We start from the raw sequence: 15,518 nt of genomic DNA, 5'->3' as shown, positions 1-15,518 counted from the left end.
AGGTCACAGTGCACTCAGGTCAATTTGAGGTCACAGCGTACTCACTGTGTGCTCATACTGTGGTCAATGTGAGGTCACAGCGTACTCACTGTGTGCTCATACTGTGGTCAATGTGAGGTCACAGTGCACTCAGGTCACTCACTGTGTGCTCATACTGTGGTCAATGTGAGGTCACAGTGCACTCAGGTCAATGTGAGGTCACAGCGTACTCACTGTGTGCTCATACTGTGGTCAATGTGAGGTCACAGCGTACTCACTGTGTGCTCATACTGTGGTCAATGTGAGGTCACAGTGCACTCAGGTCAATGTGAGGTCACAGCGTACTCACTGTGTGCTCATACTGTGGTCAATGTGAGGTCACAGCGTACTCACTGTGTGCTCATACTGTGGTCAATGTGAGGTCACAGTGCACTCAGGTCAATGTGAGGTCACAGCGTACTCACTGTGTGCTCATACTGTGGTCAATGTGAGGTCACAGCGTACTCACTGTGTGCTCATACTGTGGTCAATGTGAGGTCACAGTGCACTCAGGTCAATGTGAGGTCACAGCGTACTCACTGTGTGCTCATACTGTGGTCAATGTGAGGTCACAGTGCACTCAGGTCAATGAGGTCACAGCGCACTCACTGTGTGCTCATACTGTGGTCAATGTGAGGTCACAGCGTACTCAGGTCAATGTGAGGTCACAGCGCACTCACTGTGTGCTCATACTGTGGTCAATGTGAGGTCACAGCGTACTCACTGTGTGCTCATACTGTGGTCAATGTGAGGTCACAGCGTACTCACTGTGTGCTCATACTGTGGTCAATGTGAGGTCACAGTGTACTCACTGTGTGCTCATACTGTGGTCAATGTGAGGTCACAGCGTACTCACTGTGTGCTCATACTGTGGTCAATGTGAGGTCACAGTGCACTCAGGTCAATGTGAGGTCACAGCGCACTCACTGTGTGCTCATACTGTGGTCAATGTGAGGTCACAGCGTACTCACTGTGTGCTCATACTGTGGTCAATGTGAGGTCACAGCGTACTCACTGTGTGCTCATACTGTGGTCAATGTGAGGTCACAGCGCACTCAGGTCAATTTGAGGTCACAGCGTACTCACTGTGTGCTCATACTGTGGTCAATGTGAGGTCACAGCGTACTCACTGTGTGCTCATACTGTGGTCAATGTGAGGTCACAGTGCACTCAGGTCAATGTGAGGTCACAGCGTACTCACTGTGTGCTCATACTGTGGTCAATGTGAGGTCACAGCGTACTCACTGTGTGCTCATACTGTGGTCAATGTGAGGTCACAGTGCACTCAGGTCAATGTGAGGTCACAGCGTACTCACTGTGTGCTCATACTGTGGTCAATGTGAGGTCACAGCGTACTCACTGTGTGCTCATACTGTGGTCAATGTGAGGTCACAGTGCACTCAGGTCAATGTGAGGTCACAGCGTACTCACTGTGTGCTCATACTGTGGTCAATGTGAGGTCACAGCGTACTCACTGTGTGCTCATACTGTGGTCAATGTGAGGTCACAGTGCACTCAGGTCAATGTGAGGTCACAGCGTACTCACTGTGTGCTCATACTGTGGTCAATTTGAGGTCACAGTGCACTCAGGTCAATGTGAGGTCACAGCGCACTCACTGTGTGCTCATACTGTGGTCAATGTGAGGTCACAGCGTACTCACTGTGTGCTCATACTGTGGTCAATGTGAGGTCACAGTGCACTCAGGTCAATGTGAGGTCACAGCGTACTCACTGTGTGCTCATACTGTGGTCAATGTGAGGTCACAGCGTACTCACTGTGTGCTCATACTGTGGTCAATGTGAGGTCACAGCGTACTCACTGTGTGCTCATACTGTGGTCAATGTGAGGTCACAGTGCACTCAGGTCAATGTGAGGTCACAGCACTCACTGTGTGCTCATACTGTGGTCAATGTGAGGTCACAGCGTACACACTGTGTGCTCATACTGTGGTCAATGTGAGGTCACAGTGCACTCAGGTCAATGTGAGGTCACAGCGTACTCACTGTGTGCTCATACTGTGGTCAATTGAGGTCACAGTGTACTCACTGTGTGCTCATACTGTGGTCAATGTGAGGTCACAGCGTACTCACTGTGTGCTCATACTGTGGTCAATGTGAGGTCACAGCGTACTCACTGTGTGCTCATACTGTGGTCAATGTGAGGTCACAGCGTACTCACTGTGTGCTCATACTGTGGTCAATGTGAGGTCACAGTGCACTCAGGTCAATGTGGTCAGGTCACAGCGTACTCACTGTGTGCTCATACTGTGGTCAATGTGAGGTCACAGCGTACTCACTGTGTGCTCATACTGTGGTCAATGTGAGGTCACAGTGCACTCAGGTCAATGTGAGGTCACAGCGTACTCACTGTGTGCTCATACTGTGGTCAATGTGAGGTCACAGCGTACTCACTGTGTGCTCATACTGTGGTCAATGTGAGGTCACAGCGTACTCACTGTGTGCTCATACTGTGGTCAATGTGAGGTCACAGCGCACTCACTGTGTGCTCATACTGTGGTCAATGTGAGGTCACAGCGTACTCACTGTGTGCTCATACTGTGGTCAATGTGAGGTCACAGCGTACTCACTGTGTGCTCATACTGTGGTCAATGTGAGGTCACAGCGTACTCACTGTGTGCTCATACTGTGGTCAATGTGAGGTCACAGTGCACTCAGGTCAATGTGAGGTCACAGCGTACTCACTGTGTGCTCATACTGTGGTCAATGTGAGGTCACAGCGTACTCACTGTGTGCTCATACTGTGGTCAATGTGAGGTCACAGTGCACTCAGGTCAATGTGAGGTCACAGCGTACTCACTGTGTGCTCATACTGTGGTCAATGTGAGGTCACAGTGCACTCAGGTCAATGTGAGGTCACAGCGTACTCACTGTGTGCTCATACTGTGGTCAATGTGAGGTCACAGCGTACTCACTGTGTGCTCATACTGTGGTCAATGTGAGGTCACAGCGTACTCACTGTGTGCTCATACTGTGGTCAATGTGAGGTCACAGTGCACTCAGGTCAATGTGAGGTCACAGCGTACTCACTGTGTGCTCATACTGTGGTCAATGTGAGGTCACAGCGTACTCACTGTGTGCTCATACTGTGGTCAATGTGAGGTCACAGTGCACTCAGGTCAATGTGAGGTCACAGCGTACTCACTGTGTGCTCATACTGTGGTCAATGTGAGGTCACAGCGTACTCACTGTGTGCTCATACTGTGGTCAATGTGAGGTCACAGCGTACTCACTGTGTGCTCATACTGTGGTCAATGTGAGGTCACAGTGCACTCAGGTCAATGTGAGGTCACAGCGCACTCACTGTGTGCTCATACTGTGGTCAATGTGAGGTCACAGCGTACTCACTGTGTGCTCATACTGTGGTCAATTGAGGTCACAGCGTACTCACTGTGTGCTCATACTGTGGTCAATGTGAGGTCACAGTGCACTCAGGTCAATGTGAGGTCACAGCGTACTCACTGTGTGCTCATACTGTGGTCAATGTGAGGTCACAGCGTACTCACTGTGTGCTCATACTGTGGTCAATGTGAGGTCACAGCGTACTCACTGTGTGCTCATACTGTGGTCAATGTGAGGTCACAGCGCACTCACTGTGTGCTCATACTGTGGTCAATGTGAGGTCACAGCGTACTCACTGTGTGCTCATACTGTGGTCAATGTGAGGTCACAGCGTACTCACTGTGTGCTCATACTGTGGTCAATGTGAGGTCACAGTGCACTCAGGTCAATGTGAGGTCACAGCGTACTCACTGTGTGCTCATACTGTGGTCAATGTGAGGTCACAGCGTACTCACTGTGTGCTCATACTGTGGTCAATGTGAGGTCACAGTGCACTCAGGTCAATGTGAGGTCACAGCGTACTCACTGTGTGCTCATACTGTGGTCAATGTGAGGTCACAGCGTACTCACTGTGTGCTCATACTGTGGTCAATGTGAGGTCACAGTGCACTCAGGTCAATGTGAGGTCACAGCGTACTCACTGTGTGCTCATACTGTGGTCAATGTGAGGTCACAGCGTACTCACTGTGTGCTCATACTGTGGTCAATGTGAGGTCACAGTGCACTCAGGTCAATGTGAGGTCACAGCGTACTCACTGTGTGCTCATACTGTGGTCAATGTGAGGTCACAGCGTACTCACTGTGTGCTCATACTGTGGTCAATGTGAGGTCACAGTGCACTCAGGTCAATGTGAGGTCACAGCGTACTCACTGTGTGCTCATACTGTGGTCAATGTGAGGTCACAGTGCACTCAGGTCAATGTGAGGTCACAGCACTCACTGTGTGCTCATACTGTGGTCAATGTGAGGTCACAGCGTACTCACTGTGTGCTCATACTGTGGTCAATGTGAGGTCACAGCGTACTCACTGTGTGCTCATACTGTGGTCAATGTGAGGTCACAGTGCACTCAGGTCAATGTGAGGTCACAGCGCACTCACTGTGTCACTGTGTGCTCATACTGTGGTCAATGTGAGGTCACAGCGTACTCACTGTGTGCTCATACTGTGGTCAATGTGAGGTCACAGCGTACTCACTGTGTGCTCATACTGTGGTCAATGTGAGGTCACAGCGTACTCACTGTGTGCTCATACTGTGGTCAATGTGAGGTCACAGCGTACTCACTGTGTGCTCATACTGTGGTCAATGTGAGGTCACAGCGTACTCACTGTGTGCTCATACTGTGGTCAATGTGAGGTCACAGTGCACTCAGGTCAATGTGAGGTCACAGCGTACTCACTGTGTGCTCATACTGTGGTCAATGTGAGGTCACAGCGTACTCACTGTGTGCTCATACTGTGGTCAATGTGAGGTCACAGCGTACTCACTGTGTGCTCATACTGTGGTCAATGTGAGGTCACAGTGCACTCAGGTCAATGTGAGGTCACAGCGTACTCACTGTGTGCTCATACTGTGGTCAATGTGAGGTCACAGCGTACTCACTGTGTGCTCATACTGTGGTCAATGTGAGGTCACAGTGCACTCAGGTCAATGTGAGGTCACAGCGTACTCACTGTGTGCTCATACTGTGGTCAATGTGAGGTCACAGCGTACTCACTGTGTGCTCATACTGTGGTCAATGTGAGGTCACAGTGCACTCAGGTCAATGTGAGGTCACAGCGTACTCACTGTGTGCTCATACTGTGGTCAATGTGAGGTCACAGCGTACTCACTGTGTGCTCATACTGTGGTCAATGTGAGGTCACAGTGCACTCAGGTCAATGTGAGGTCACAGCGTACTCACTGTGTGCTCATACTGTGGTCAATGTGAGGTCACAGCGTACTCACTGTGTGCTCATACTGTGGTCAATGTGAGGTCACAGTGCACTCAGGTCAATGTGAGGTCACAGCGTACTCACTGTGTGCTCATACTGTGGTCAATGTGAGGTCACAGTGCACTCAGGTCAATGTGAGGTCACAGCGTACTCACTGTGTGCTCATACTGTGGTCAATGTGAGGTCACAGCGTACTCACTGTGTGCTCATACTGTGGTCAATGTGAGGTCACAGTGCACTCAGGTCAATGTGAGGTCACAGCGTACTCACTGTGTGCTCATACTGTGGTCAATGTGAGGTCACAGTGCACTCAGGTCAATGTGAGGTCACAGCACTCACTGTGTGCTCATACTGTGGTCAATGTGAGGTCACAGCGTACTCACTGTGTGCTCATACTGTGGTCAATGTGAGGTCACAGCGTACTCACTGTGTGCTCATACTGTGGTCAATGTGAGGTCACAGTGCACTCAGGTCAATGTGAGGTCACAGCGTACTCACTGTGTGCTCATACTGTGGTCAATGTGAGGTCACAGCGTACTCACTGTGTGCTCATACTGTGGTCAATGTGAGGTCACAGTGCACTCAGGTCAATGTGAGGTCACAGCGTACTCACTGTGTGCTCATACTGTGGTCAATGTGAGGTCACAGCGTACTCACTGTGTGCTCATACTGTGGTCAATGTGAGGTCACAGCGTACTCACTGTGTGCTCATACTGTGGTCAATGTGAGGTCACAGCGTACTCACTGTGTGCTCATACTGTGGTCAATGTGAGGTCACAGCGTACTCACTGTGTGCTCATACTGTGGTCAATGTGAGGTCACAGCACTCACTGTGTGCTCATACTGTGGTCAATGTGAGGTCACAGCGTACTCACTGTGTGCTCATACTGTGGTCAATGTGAGGTCACAGCGTACTCACTGTGTGCTCATACTGTGGTCAATGTGAGGTCACAGTGCACTCAGGTCAATGTGAGGTCACAGCGTACTCACTGTGTGCTCATACTGTGGTCAATGTGAGGTCACAGCGTCACTGTGTGCTCATACTGTGGTCAATGTGAGGTCACAGCGTACTCACTGTGTGCTCATACTGTGGTCAATGTGAGGTCACAGCGTACTCACTGTGTGCTCATACTGTGGTCAATGTGAGGTCACAGCGTACTCACTGTGTGCTCATACTGTGGTCAATGTGAGGTCACAGCGTACTCACTGTGTGCTCATACTGTGGTCAATGTGAGGTCACAGCGTACTCACTGTGTGCTCATACTGTGGTCAATGTGAGGTCACAGTGCACTCAGGTCAATGTGAGGTCACAGCGTACTCACTGTGTGCTCATACTGTGGTCAATGTGAGGTCACAGCGTACTCACTGTGTGCTCATACTGTGGTCAATGTGAGGTCACAGTGCACTCAGGTCAATGTGAGGTCACAGCGTACTCACTGTGTGCTCATACTGTGGTCAATGTGAGGTCACAGCGTACACTCACTGTGTGCTCATACTGTGGTCAATGTGAGGTCACAGTGCACTCAGGTCAATGTGAGGTCACAGCGTACTCACTGTGTGCTCATACTGTGGTCAATGTGAGGTCACAGCGTACTCACTGTGTGCTCATACTGTGGTCAATGTGAGGTCACAGCGTACTCACTGTGTGCTCATACTGTGGTCAATGTGAGGTCACAGTGCACTCAGGTCAATGTGAGGTCACAGCGTACTCACTGTGTGCTCATACTGTGGTCAATGTGAGGTCACAGCGTACTCACTGTGTGCTCATACTGTGGTCAATGTGAGGTCACAGTGCACTCAGGTCAATGTGAGGTCACAGCGTACTCACTGTGTGCTCATACTGTGGTCAATGTGAGGTCACAGCGTACTCACTGTGTGCTCATACTGTGGTCAATGTGAGGTCACAGTGCACTCAGGTCAATGTGAGGTCACAGCGTACTCACTGTGTGCTCATACTGTGGTCAATGTGAGGTCACAGCGTACTCACTGTGTGCTCATACTGTGGTCAATGTGAGGTCACAGTGCACTCAGGTCAATGTGAGGTCACAGCGTACTCACTGTGTGCTCATACTGTGGTCAATGTGAGGTCACAGCGTACTCACTGTGTGCTCATACTGTGGTCAATGTGAGGTCACAGTGCACTCAGGTCAATGTGAGGTCACAGCGTACTCACTGTGTGCTCATACTGTGGTCAATGTGAGGTCACAGCGTACTCACTGTGTGCTCATACTGTGGTCAATGTGAGGTCACAGTGCACTCAGGTCAATGTGAGGTCACAGCGTACTCACTGTGTGCTCATACTGTGGTCAATGTGAGGTCACAGTGCGAGCACTCACTGTGTGCTCATACTGTGGTCAATGTGAGGTCACAGCGTACTCACTGTGTGCTCATACTGTGGTCAATGTGAGGTCACAGTGCACTCAGGTCAATGTGAGGTCACAGCGTACTCACTGTGTGCTCATACTGTGGTCAATGTGAGGTCACAGTGCACTCAGGTCAATGTGAGGTCACAGCGTACTCACTGTGTGCTCATACTGTGGTCAATGTGAGGTCACAGCGTACTCACTGTGTGCTCATACTGTGGTCAATGTGAGGTCACAGCGTACTCACTGTGTGCTCATACTGTGGTCAATGTGAGGTCACAGTGCACTCAGGTCAATGTGAGGTCACAGCGTACTCACTGTGTGCTCATACTGTGGTCAATGTGAGGTCACAGCGTACTCACTGTGTGCTCATACTGTGGTCAATGTGAGGTCACAGTGCACTCAGGTCAATGTGAGGTCACAGCGTACTCACTGTGTGCTCATACTGTGGTCAATGTGAGGTCACAGCGTACTCACTGTGTGCTCATACTGTGGTCAATGTGAGGTCACAGCACTCACTGTGTGCTCATACTGTGGTCAATGTGAGGTCACAGCGTACTCACTGTGTGCTCATACTGTGGTCAATGTGAGGTCACAGCGTACTCACTGTGTGCTCATACTGTGGTCAATGTGAGGTCACAGCGCACTCACTGTGTGCTCATACTGTGGTCAATGTGAGGTCACAGCGTACTCACTGTGTGCTCATACTGTGGTCAATGTGAGGTCACAGCGTACTCACTGTGTGCTCATACTGTGGTCAATGTGAGGTCACAGTGCACTCAGGTCAATGTGAGGTCACAGCGTACTCACTGTGTGCTCATACTGTGGTCAATGTGAGGTCACAGCGTACTCACTGTGTGCTCATACTGTGGTCAATGTGAGGTCACAGTGCACTCAGGTCAATGTGAGGTCACAGCGTACTCACTGTGTGCTCATACTGTGGTCAATGTGAGGTCACAGCGTACTCACTGTGTGCTCATACTGTGGTCAATGTGAGGTCACAGCGTACTCACTGTGTGCTCATACTGTGGTCAATGTGAGGTCACAGCGTACTCACTGTGTGCTCATACTGTGGTCAATGTGAGGTCACAGTGCACTCAGGTCAATGTGAGGTCACAGCGTACTCACTGTGTGCTCATACTGTGGTCAATGTGAGGTCACAGCGTACTCACTGTGTGCTCATACTGTGGTCAATGTGAGGTCACAGTGCACTCAGGTCAATGTGAGGTCACAGCGTACTCACTGTGTGCTCATACTGTGGTCAATGTGAGGTCACAGTGCACTCAGTCAATGTGAGGTCACAGCGTACTCACTGTGTGCTCATACTGTGGTCAATGTGAGGTCACAGTGCACTCAGGTCAATGTGAGGTCACAGCGTACTCACTGTGTGCTCATACTGTGGTCAATGTGAGGTCACAGCGTACTCACTGTGTGCTCATACTGTGGTCAATGTGAGGTCACAGCGTACTCACTGTGTGCTCATACTGTGGTCAATGTGAGGTCACAGTGCACTCAGGTCAATGTGAGGTCACAGCGTACTCACTGTGTGCTCATACTGTGGTCAATGTGAGGTCACAGCGTACTCACTGTGTGCTCATACTGTGGTCAATGTGAGGTCACAGTGCACTCAGGTCAATGTGAGGTCACAGCGTACTCACTGTGTGCTCATACTGTGGTCAATGTGAGGTCACAGCGTACTCACTGTGTGCTCATACTGTGGTCAATGTGAGGTCACAGCGTACTCACTGTGTGCTCATACTGTGGTCAATGTGAGGTCACAGTGCACTCAGGTCAATGTGAGGTCACAGCGCACTCACTGTGTGCTCATACTGTGGTCAATGTGAGGTCACAGCGTACTCACTGTGTGCTCATACTGTGGTCAATGTGAGGTCACAGCGTACTCACTGTGTGCTCATACTGTGGTCAATGTGAGGTCACAGTGCACTCAGGTCAATGTGAGGTCACAGCGTACTCACTGTGTGCTCATACTGTGGTCAATGTGAGGTCACAGCGTACTCACTGTGTGCTCATACTGTGGTCAATGTGAGGTCACAGCGTACTCACTGTGTGCTCATACTGTGGTCAATGTGAGGTCACAGCGCACTCACTGTGTCAATGTGGTCTGTGTCACAGCGTACTCACTGTGTGCTCATACTGTGGTCAATGTGAGGTCACAGCGTACTCACTGTGTGCTCATACTGTGGTCAATGTGAGGTCACAGCGTACTCACTGTGTGCTCATACTGTGGTCAATGTGAGGTCACAGTGCACTCAGGTCAATGTGAGGTCACAGCGTACTCACTGTGTGCTCATACTGTGGTCAATGTGAGGTCACAGCGTACTCACTGTGTGCTCATACTGTGGTCAATGTGAGGTCACAGTGCACTCAGGTCAATGTGAGGTCACAGCGTACTCACTGTGTGCTCATACTGTGGTCAATTTGAGGTCACAGCGTACTCACTGTGTGCTCATACTGTGGTCAATGTGAGGTCACAGTGCACTCAGGTCAATGTGAGGTCACAGCGTACTCACTGTGTGCTCATACTGTGGTCAATGTGAGGTCACAGCGTACTCACTGTGTGCTCATACTGTGGTCAATGTGAGGTCACAGTGCACTCAGGTCAATGTGAGGTCACAGCGCACTCACTGTGTGCTCATACTGTGGTCAATGTGAGGTCACAGCGTACTCACTGTGTGCTCATACTGTGGTCAATGTGAGGTCACAGTGCACTCAGGTCAATGTGAGGTCACAGCGTACTCACTGTGTGCTCATACTGTGGTCAATGTGAGGTCACAGTGCACTCAGGTCAATGTGAGGTCACAGCGTACTCACTGTGTGCTCATACTGTGGTCAATGTGAGGTCACAGCGTACTCACTGTGTGCTCATACTGTGGTCAATGTGAGGTCACAGTGCACTCAGGTCAATGTGAGGTCACAGCGTACTCACTGTGTGCTCATACTGTGGTCAATGTGAGGTCACAGCGTACTCACTGTGTGCTCATACTGTGGTCAATGTGAGGTCACAGCGTACTCACTGTGTGCTCATACTGTGGTCAATGTGAGGTCACAGTGCACTCAGGTCAATGTGAGGTCACAGCGTACTCACTGTGTGCTCATACTGTGGTCAATGTGAGGTCACAGCGTACTCACTGTGTGCTCATACTGTGGTCAATGTGAGGTCACAGTGCACTCAGGTCAATGTGAGGTCACAGCGTACTCACTGTGTGCTCATACTGTGGTCAATGTGAGGTCACAGCGTACTCACTGTGTGCTCATACTGTGGTCAATGTGAGGTCACAGCGTACTCACTGTGTGCTCATACTGTGGTCAATGTGAGGTCACAGTGCACTCAGGTCAATGTGAGGTCACAGCGTACTCACTGTGTGCTCATACTGTGGTCAATGTGAGGTCACAGCGTACTCACTGTGTGCTCATACTGTGGTCAATGTGAGGTCACAGTGCGATCACTCACTGTGTGCTCATACTGTGGTCAATGTGAGGTCACAGCGTACTCACTGTGTGCTCATACTGTGGTCAATGTGAGGTCACAGCACTCAGTACACAGCGTCACTGTGTGCTCATACTGTGGTCAATGTGAGGTCACAGCGTACTCACTGTGTGCTCATACTGTGGTCAATGTGAGGTCACAGTGCACTCAGGTCAATGTGAGGTCACAGCGTACTCACTGTGTGCTCATACTGTGGTCAATGTGAGGTCACAGCGTACTCACTGTGTGCTCATACTGTGGTCAATGTGAGGTCACAGTGCACTCAGGTCAATGTGAGGTCACAGCGTACTCACTGTGTGCTCATACTGTGGTCAATGTGAGGTCACAGCGTACTCACTGTGTGCTCATACTGTGGTCAATGTGAGGTCACAGTGCACTCAGGTCAATGTGAGGTCACAGCGTACTCACTGTGTGCTCATACTGTGGTCAATGTGAGGTCACAGCGTACTCACTGTGTGCTCATACTGTGGTCAATGTGAGGTCACAGTGCACTCAGGTCAATGTGAGGTCACAGCGTACTCACTGTGTGCTCATACTGTGGTCAATGTGAGGTCACAGCGTACTCACTGTGTGCTCATACTGTGGTCAATGTGAGGTCACAGCACTCACTGTGTGCATACTGTGGTCAATTGAGGTCACAGTGCACTCAGTGTCAATGTGAGGTCACAGCGTACTCACTGTGTGCTCATACTGTGGTCAATGTGAGGTCACAGCGTACTCACTGTGTGCTCATACTGTGGTCAATGTGAGGTCACAGTGCACTCAGGTCAATGTGAGGTCACAGCGTACTCACTGTGTGCTCATACTGTGGTCAATGTGAGGTCACAGTGCGAGCACTCACTGTGTGCTCATACTGTGGTCAATGTGAGGTCACAGCACTCAGGTCACTCACTGTGTGCTCATACTGTGGTCAATGTGAGGTCACAGCGTACTCACTGTGTGCTCATACTGTGGTCAATTTGAGGTCACAGCGTACTCACTGTGTGCTCATACTGTGGTCAATGTGAGGTCACAGCGTACTCACTGTGTGCTCATACTGTGGTCAATGTGAGGTCACAGTGCACTCAGGTCAATGTGAGGTCACAGCGCACTCACTGTGTGCTCATACTGTGGTCAATGTGAGGTCACAGCGTACTCACTGTGTGCTCATACTGTGGTCAATGTGAGGTCACAGCACTCACTGTGTGCTCATACTGTGGTCAATGTGAGGTCACAGCGTACTCACTGTGTGCTCATACTGTGGTCAATGTGAGGTCACAGCGTACTCACTGTGTGCTCATACTGTGGTCAATGTGAGGTCACAGCGTACTCACTGTGTGCTCATACTGTGGTCAATGTGAGGTCACAGCGTACTCACTGTGTGCTCATACTGTGGTCAATGTGAGGTCACAGCGCACTCACTGTGTGCTCATACTGTGGTCAATGTGAGGTCACAGCGTACTCACTGTGTGCTCATACTGTGGTCAATGTGAGGTCACAGTGCACTCAGGTCAATGTGAGGTCACAGCGTACTCACTGTGTGCTCATACTGTGGTCAATTTGAGGTCACAGCGTACTCACTGTGTGCTCATACTGTGGTCAATGTGAGGTCACAGTGCACTCAGGTCAATGAGGTCACAGCGCACTCACTGTGGTCACAGTCAATGTGAGGTCACAGCACTCACTGTGTGCTCATACTGTGGTCAATGTGAGGTCACAGCGTACTCACTGTGTGCTCATACTGTGGTCAATGTGAGGTCACAGCGTACTCACTGTGTGCTCATACTGTGGTCAATGTGAGGTCACAGTGCACTCAGGTCAATGTGAGGTCACAGCGTACTCACTGTGTGCTCATACTGTGGTCAATGTGAGGTCACAGCGTACTCACTGTGTGCTCATACTGTGGTCAATGTGAGGTCACAGTGCACTCAGGTCAATGTGAGGTCACAGCGTACTCACTGTGTGCTCATACTGTGGTCAATGTGAGGTCACAGCGTACTCACTGTGTGCTCATACTGTGGTCAATGTGAGGTCACAGCGTACTCACTGTGTGCTCATACTGTGGTCAATGTGAGGTCACAGCGTACTCACTGTGTGCTCATACTGTGGTCAATGTGAGGTCACAGTGCACTCAGGTCAATGTGAGGTGTACTCAGGTCACTGTGGTCAATGTGAGTCACGTACTCACTGTGTGCTCATACTGTGGTCAATGTGAGGTCACAGCGTACTCACTGTGTGCTCATACTGTGGTCAATGTGAGGTCACAGTGCACTCAGGTCAATGTGAGGTCACAGCGTACTCACTGTGTGCTCATACTGTGGTCAATGTGAGGTCACAGCGTACTCACTGTGTGCTCATACTGTGGTCAATGTGAGGTCACAGTGCACTCAGGTCAATGTGAGGTCACAGCGTACTCACTGTGTGCTCATACTGTGGTCAATGTGAGGTCACAGCGTACTCACTGTGTGCTCATACTGTGGTCAATGTGAGGTCACAGGTCAGTCAGTGTACTCACTGTGTGCTCATACTGTGGTCAATGTGAGGTCACAGCGTACTCACTGTGTGCTCATACTGTGGTCAATGTGAGGTCACAGCGTACTCACTGTGTGCTCATACTGTGGTCAATGTGAGGTCACAGTGCACTCAGGTCAATGTGAGGTCACAGCGTACTCACTGTGTGCTCATACTGTGGTCAATGTGAGGTCACAGCGTACTCACTGTGTGCTCATACTGTGGTCAATGTGAGGTCACAGTGCACTCAGGTCAATGTGAGGTCACAGCGTACTCACTGTGTGCTCATACTGTGGTCAATGTGAGGTCACAGTCAGTCAATGTGAGGTCACAGCGCACTCACTGTGTGCTCATACTGTGGTCAATGTGAGGTCACAGCGTACTCACTGTGTGCTCATACTGTGGTCAATGTGAGGTCACAGCGTACTCACTGTGTGCTCATACTGTGGTCAATGTGAGGTCACAGCGTACTCACTGTGTGCTCATACTGTGGTCAATGTGAGGTCACAGTGCACTCAGGTCAATGTGAGGTCACAGCGTACTCACTGTGTGCTCATACTGTGGTCAATGTGAGGTCACAGCGTACTCACTGTGTGCTCATACTGTGGTCAATGTGAGGTCACAGTGCACTCAGGTCAATGTGAGGTCACAGCGTACTCACTGTGTGCTCATACTGTGGTCAATGTGAGGTCACAGCGTACTCACTGTGTGCTCATACTGTGGTCAATGTGAGGTCACAGTGCACTCAGGTCAATGTGAGGTCACAGCGTACTCACTGTGTGCTCATACTGTGGTCAATGTGAGGTCACAGCGTACTCACTGTGTGCTCATACTGTGGTCAATGTGAGGTCACAGCGTACTCACTGTGTGCTCATACTGTGGTCAATGTGAGGTCACAGTGCACTCAGGTCAATGTGAGGTCACAGCGTACTCACTGTGTGCTCATACTGTGGTCAATGTGAGGTCACAGCGTACTCACTGTGTGCTCATACTGTGGTCAATGTGAGGTCACAGTGCACTCAGGTCAATGTGAGGTCACAGCGTACTCACTGTGTGCTCATACTGTGGTCAATGTGAGGTCACAGTGCACTCAGGTCAATGTGAGGTCACAGCGTACTCACTGTGTGCTCATACTGTGGTCAATGTGAGGTCACAGCGTACTCACTGTGTGCTCATACTGTGGTCAATGTGAGGTCACAGTGCACTCAGGTCAATGTGAGGTCACAGCGTACTCACTGTGTGCTCATACTGTGGTCAATGTGAGGTCACAGCGTACTCACTGTGTGCTCATACTGTGGTCAATGTGAGGTCACAGTGCACTCAGGTCAATGTGAGGTCACAGCGTACTCACTGTGTGCTCATACTGTGGTCAATGTGAGGTCACAGCGTACTCACTGTGTGCTCATACTGTGGTCAATGTGAGGTCACAGTGCACTCAGGTCAATGTGAGGTCACAGCGTACTCACTGTGTGCTCATACTGTGGTCAATGTGAGGTCACAGCGTACTCACTGTGTGCTCATACTGTGGTCAATGTGAGGTCACAGTGCACTCAGGTCAATGTGAGGTCACAGCGTACTCACTGTGTGCTCATACTGTGGTCAATGTGAGGTCACAGCGTACTCACTGTGTGCTCATACTGTGGTCAATGTGAGGTCACAGCGTACTCACTGTGTGCTCATACTGTGGTCAATGTGAGGTCACAGCACTCACTGTGTGCTCATACTGTGGTCAATGTGAGGTCACAGCGTACTCACTGTGTGCTCATACTGTGGTCAATGTGAGGTCACAGCGTACTCACTGTGTGCTCATGCTGTGGTCAATGTGAGGTCACAGCGCACTCACTGT

The sequence above is a fragment of the Megalobrama amblycephala genome, linkage group LG2 (assembly GCF_018812025.1).
Source record: "Megalobrama amblycephala isolate DHTTF-2021 linkage group LG2, ASM1881202v1, whole genome shotgun sequence".
NCBI lineage: Eukaryota > Metazoa > Chordata > Actinopteri > Cypriniformes > Xenocyprididae > Megalobrama > Megalobrama amblycephala.
The sequence above is the reverse complement of the archived record's forward strand: the minus strand, read 5'-3'. Positions refer to the sequence as shown.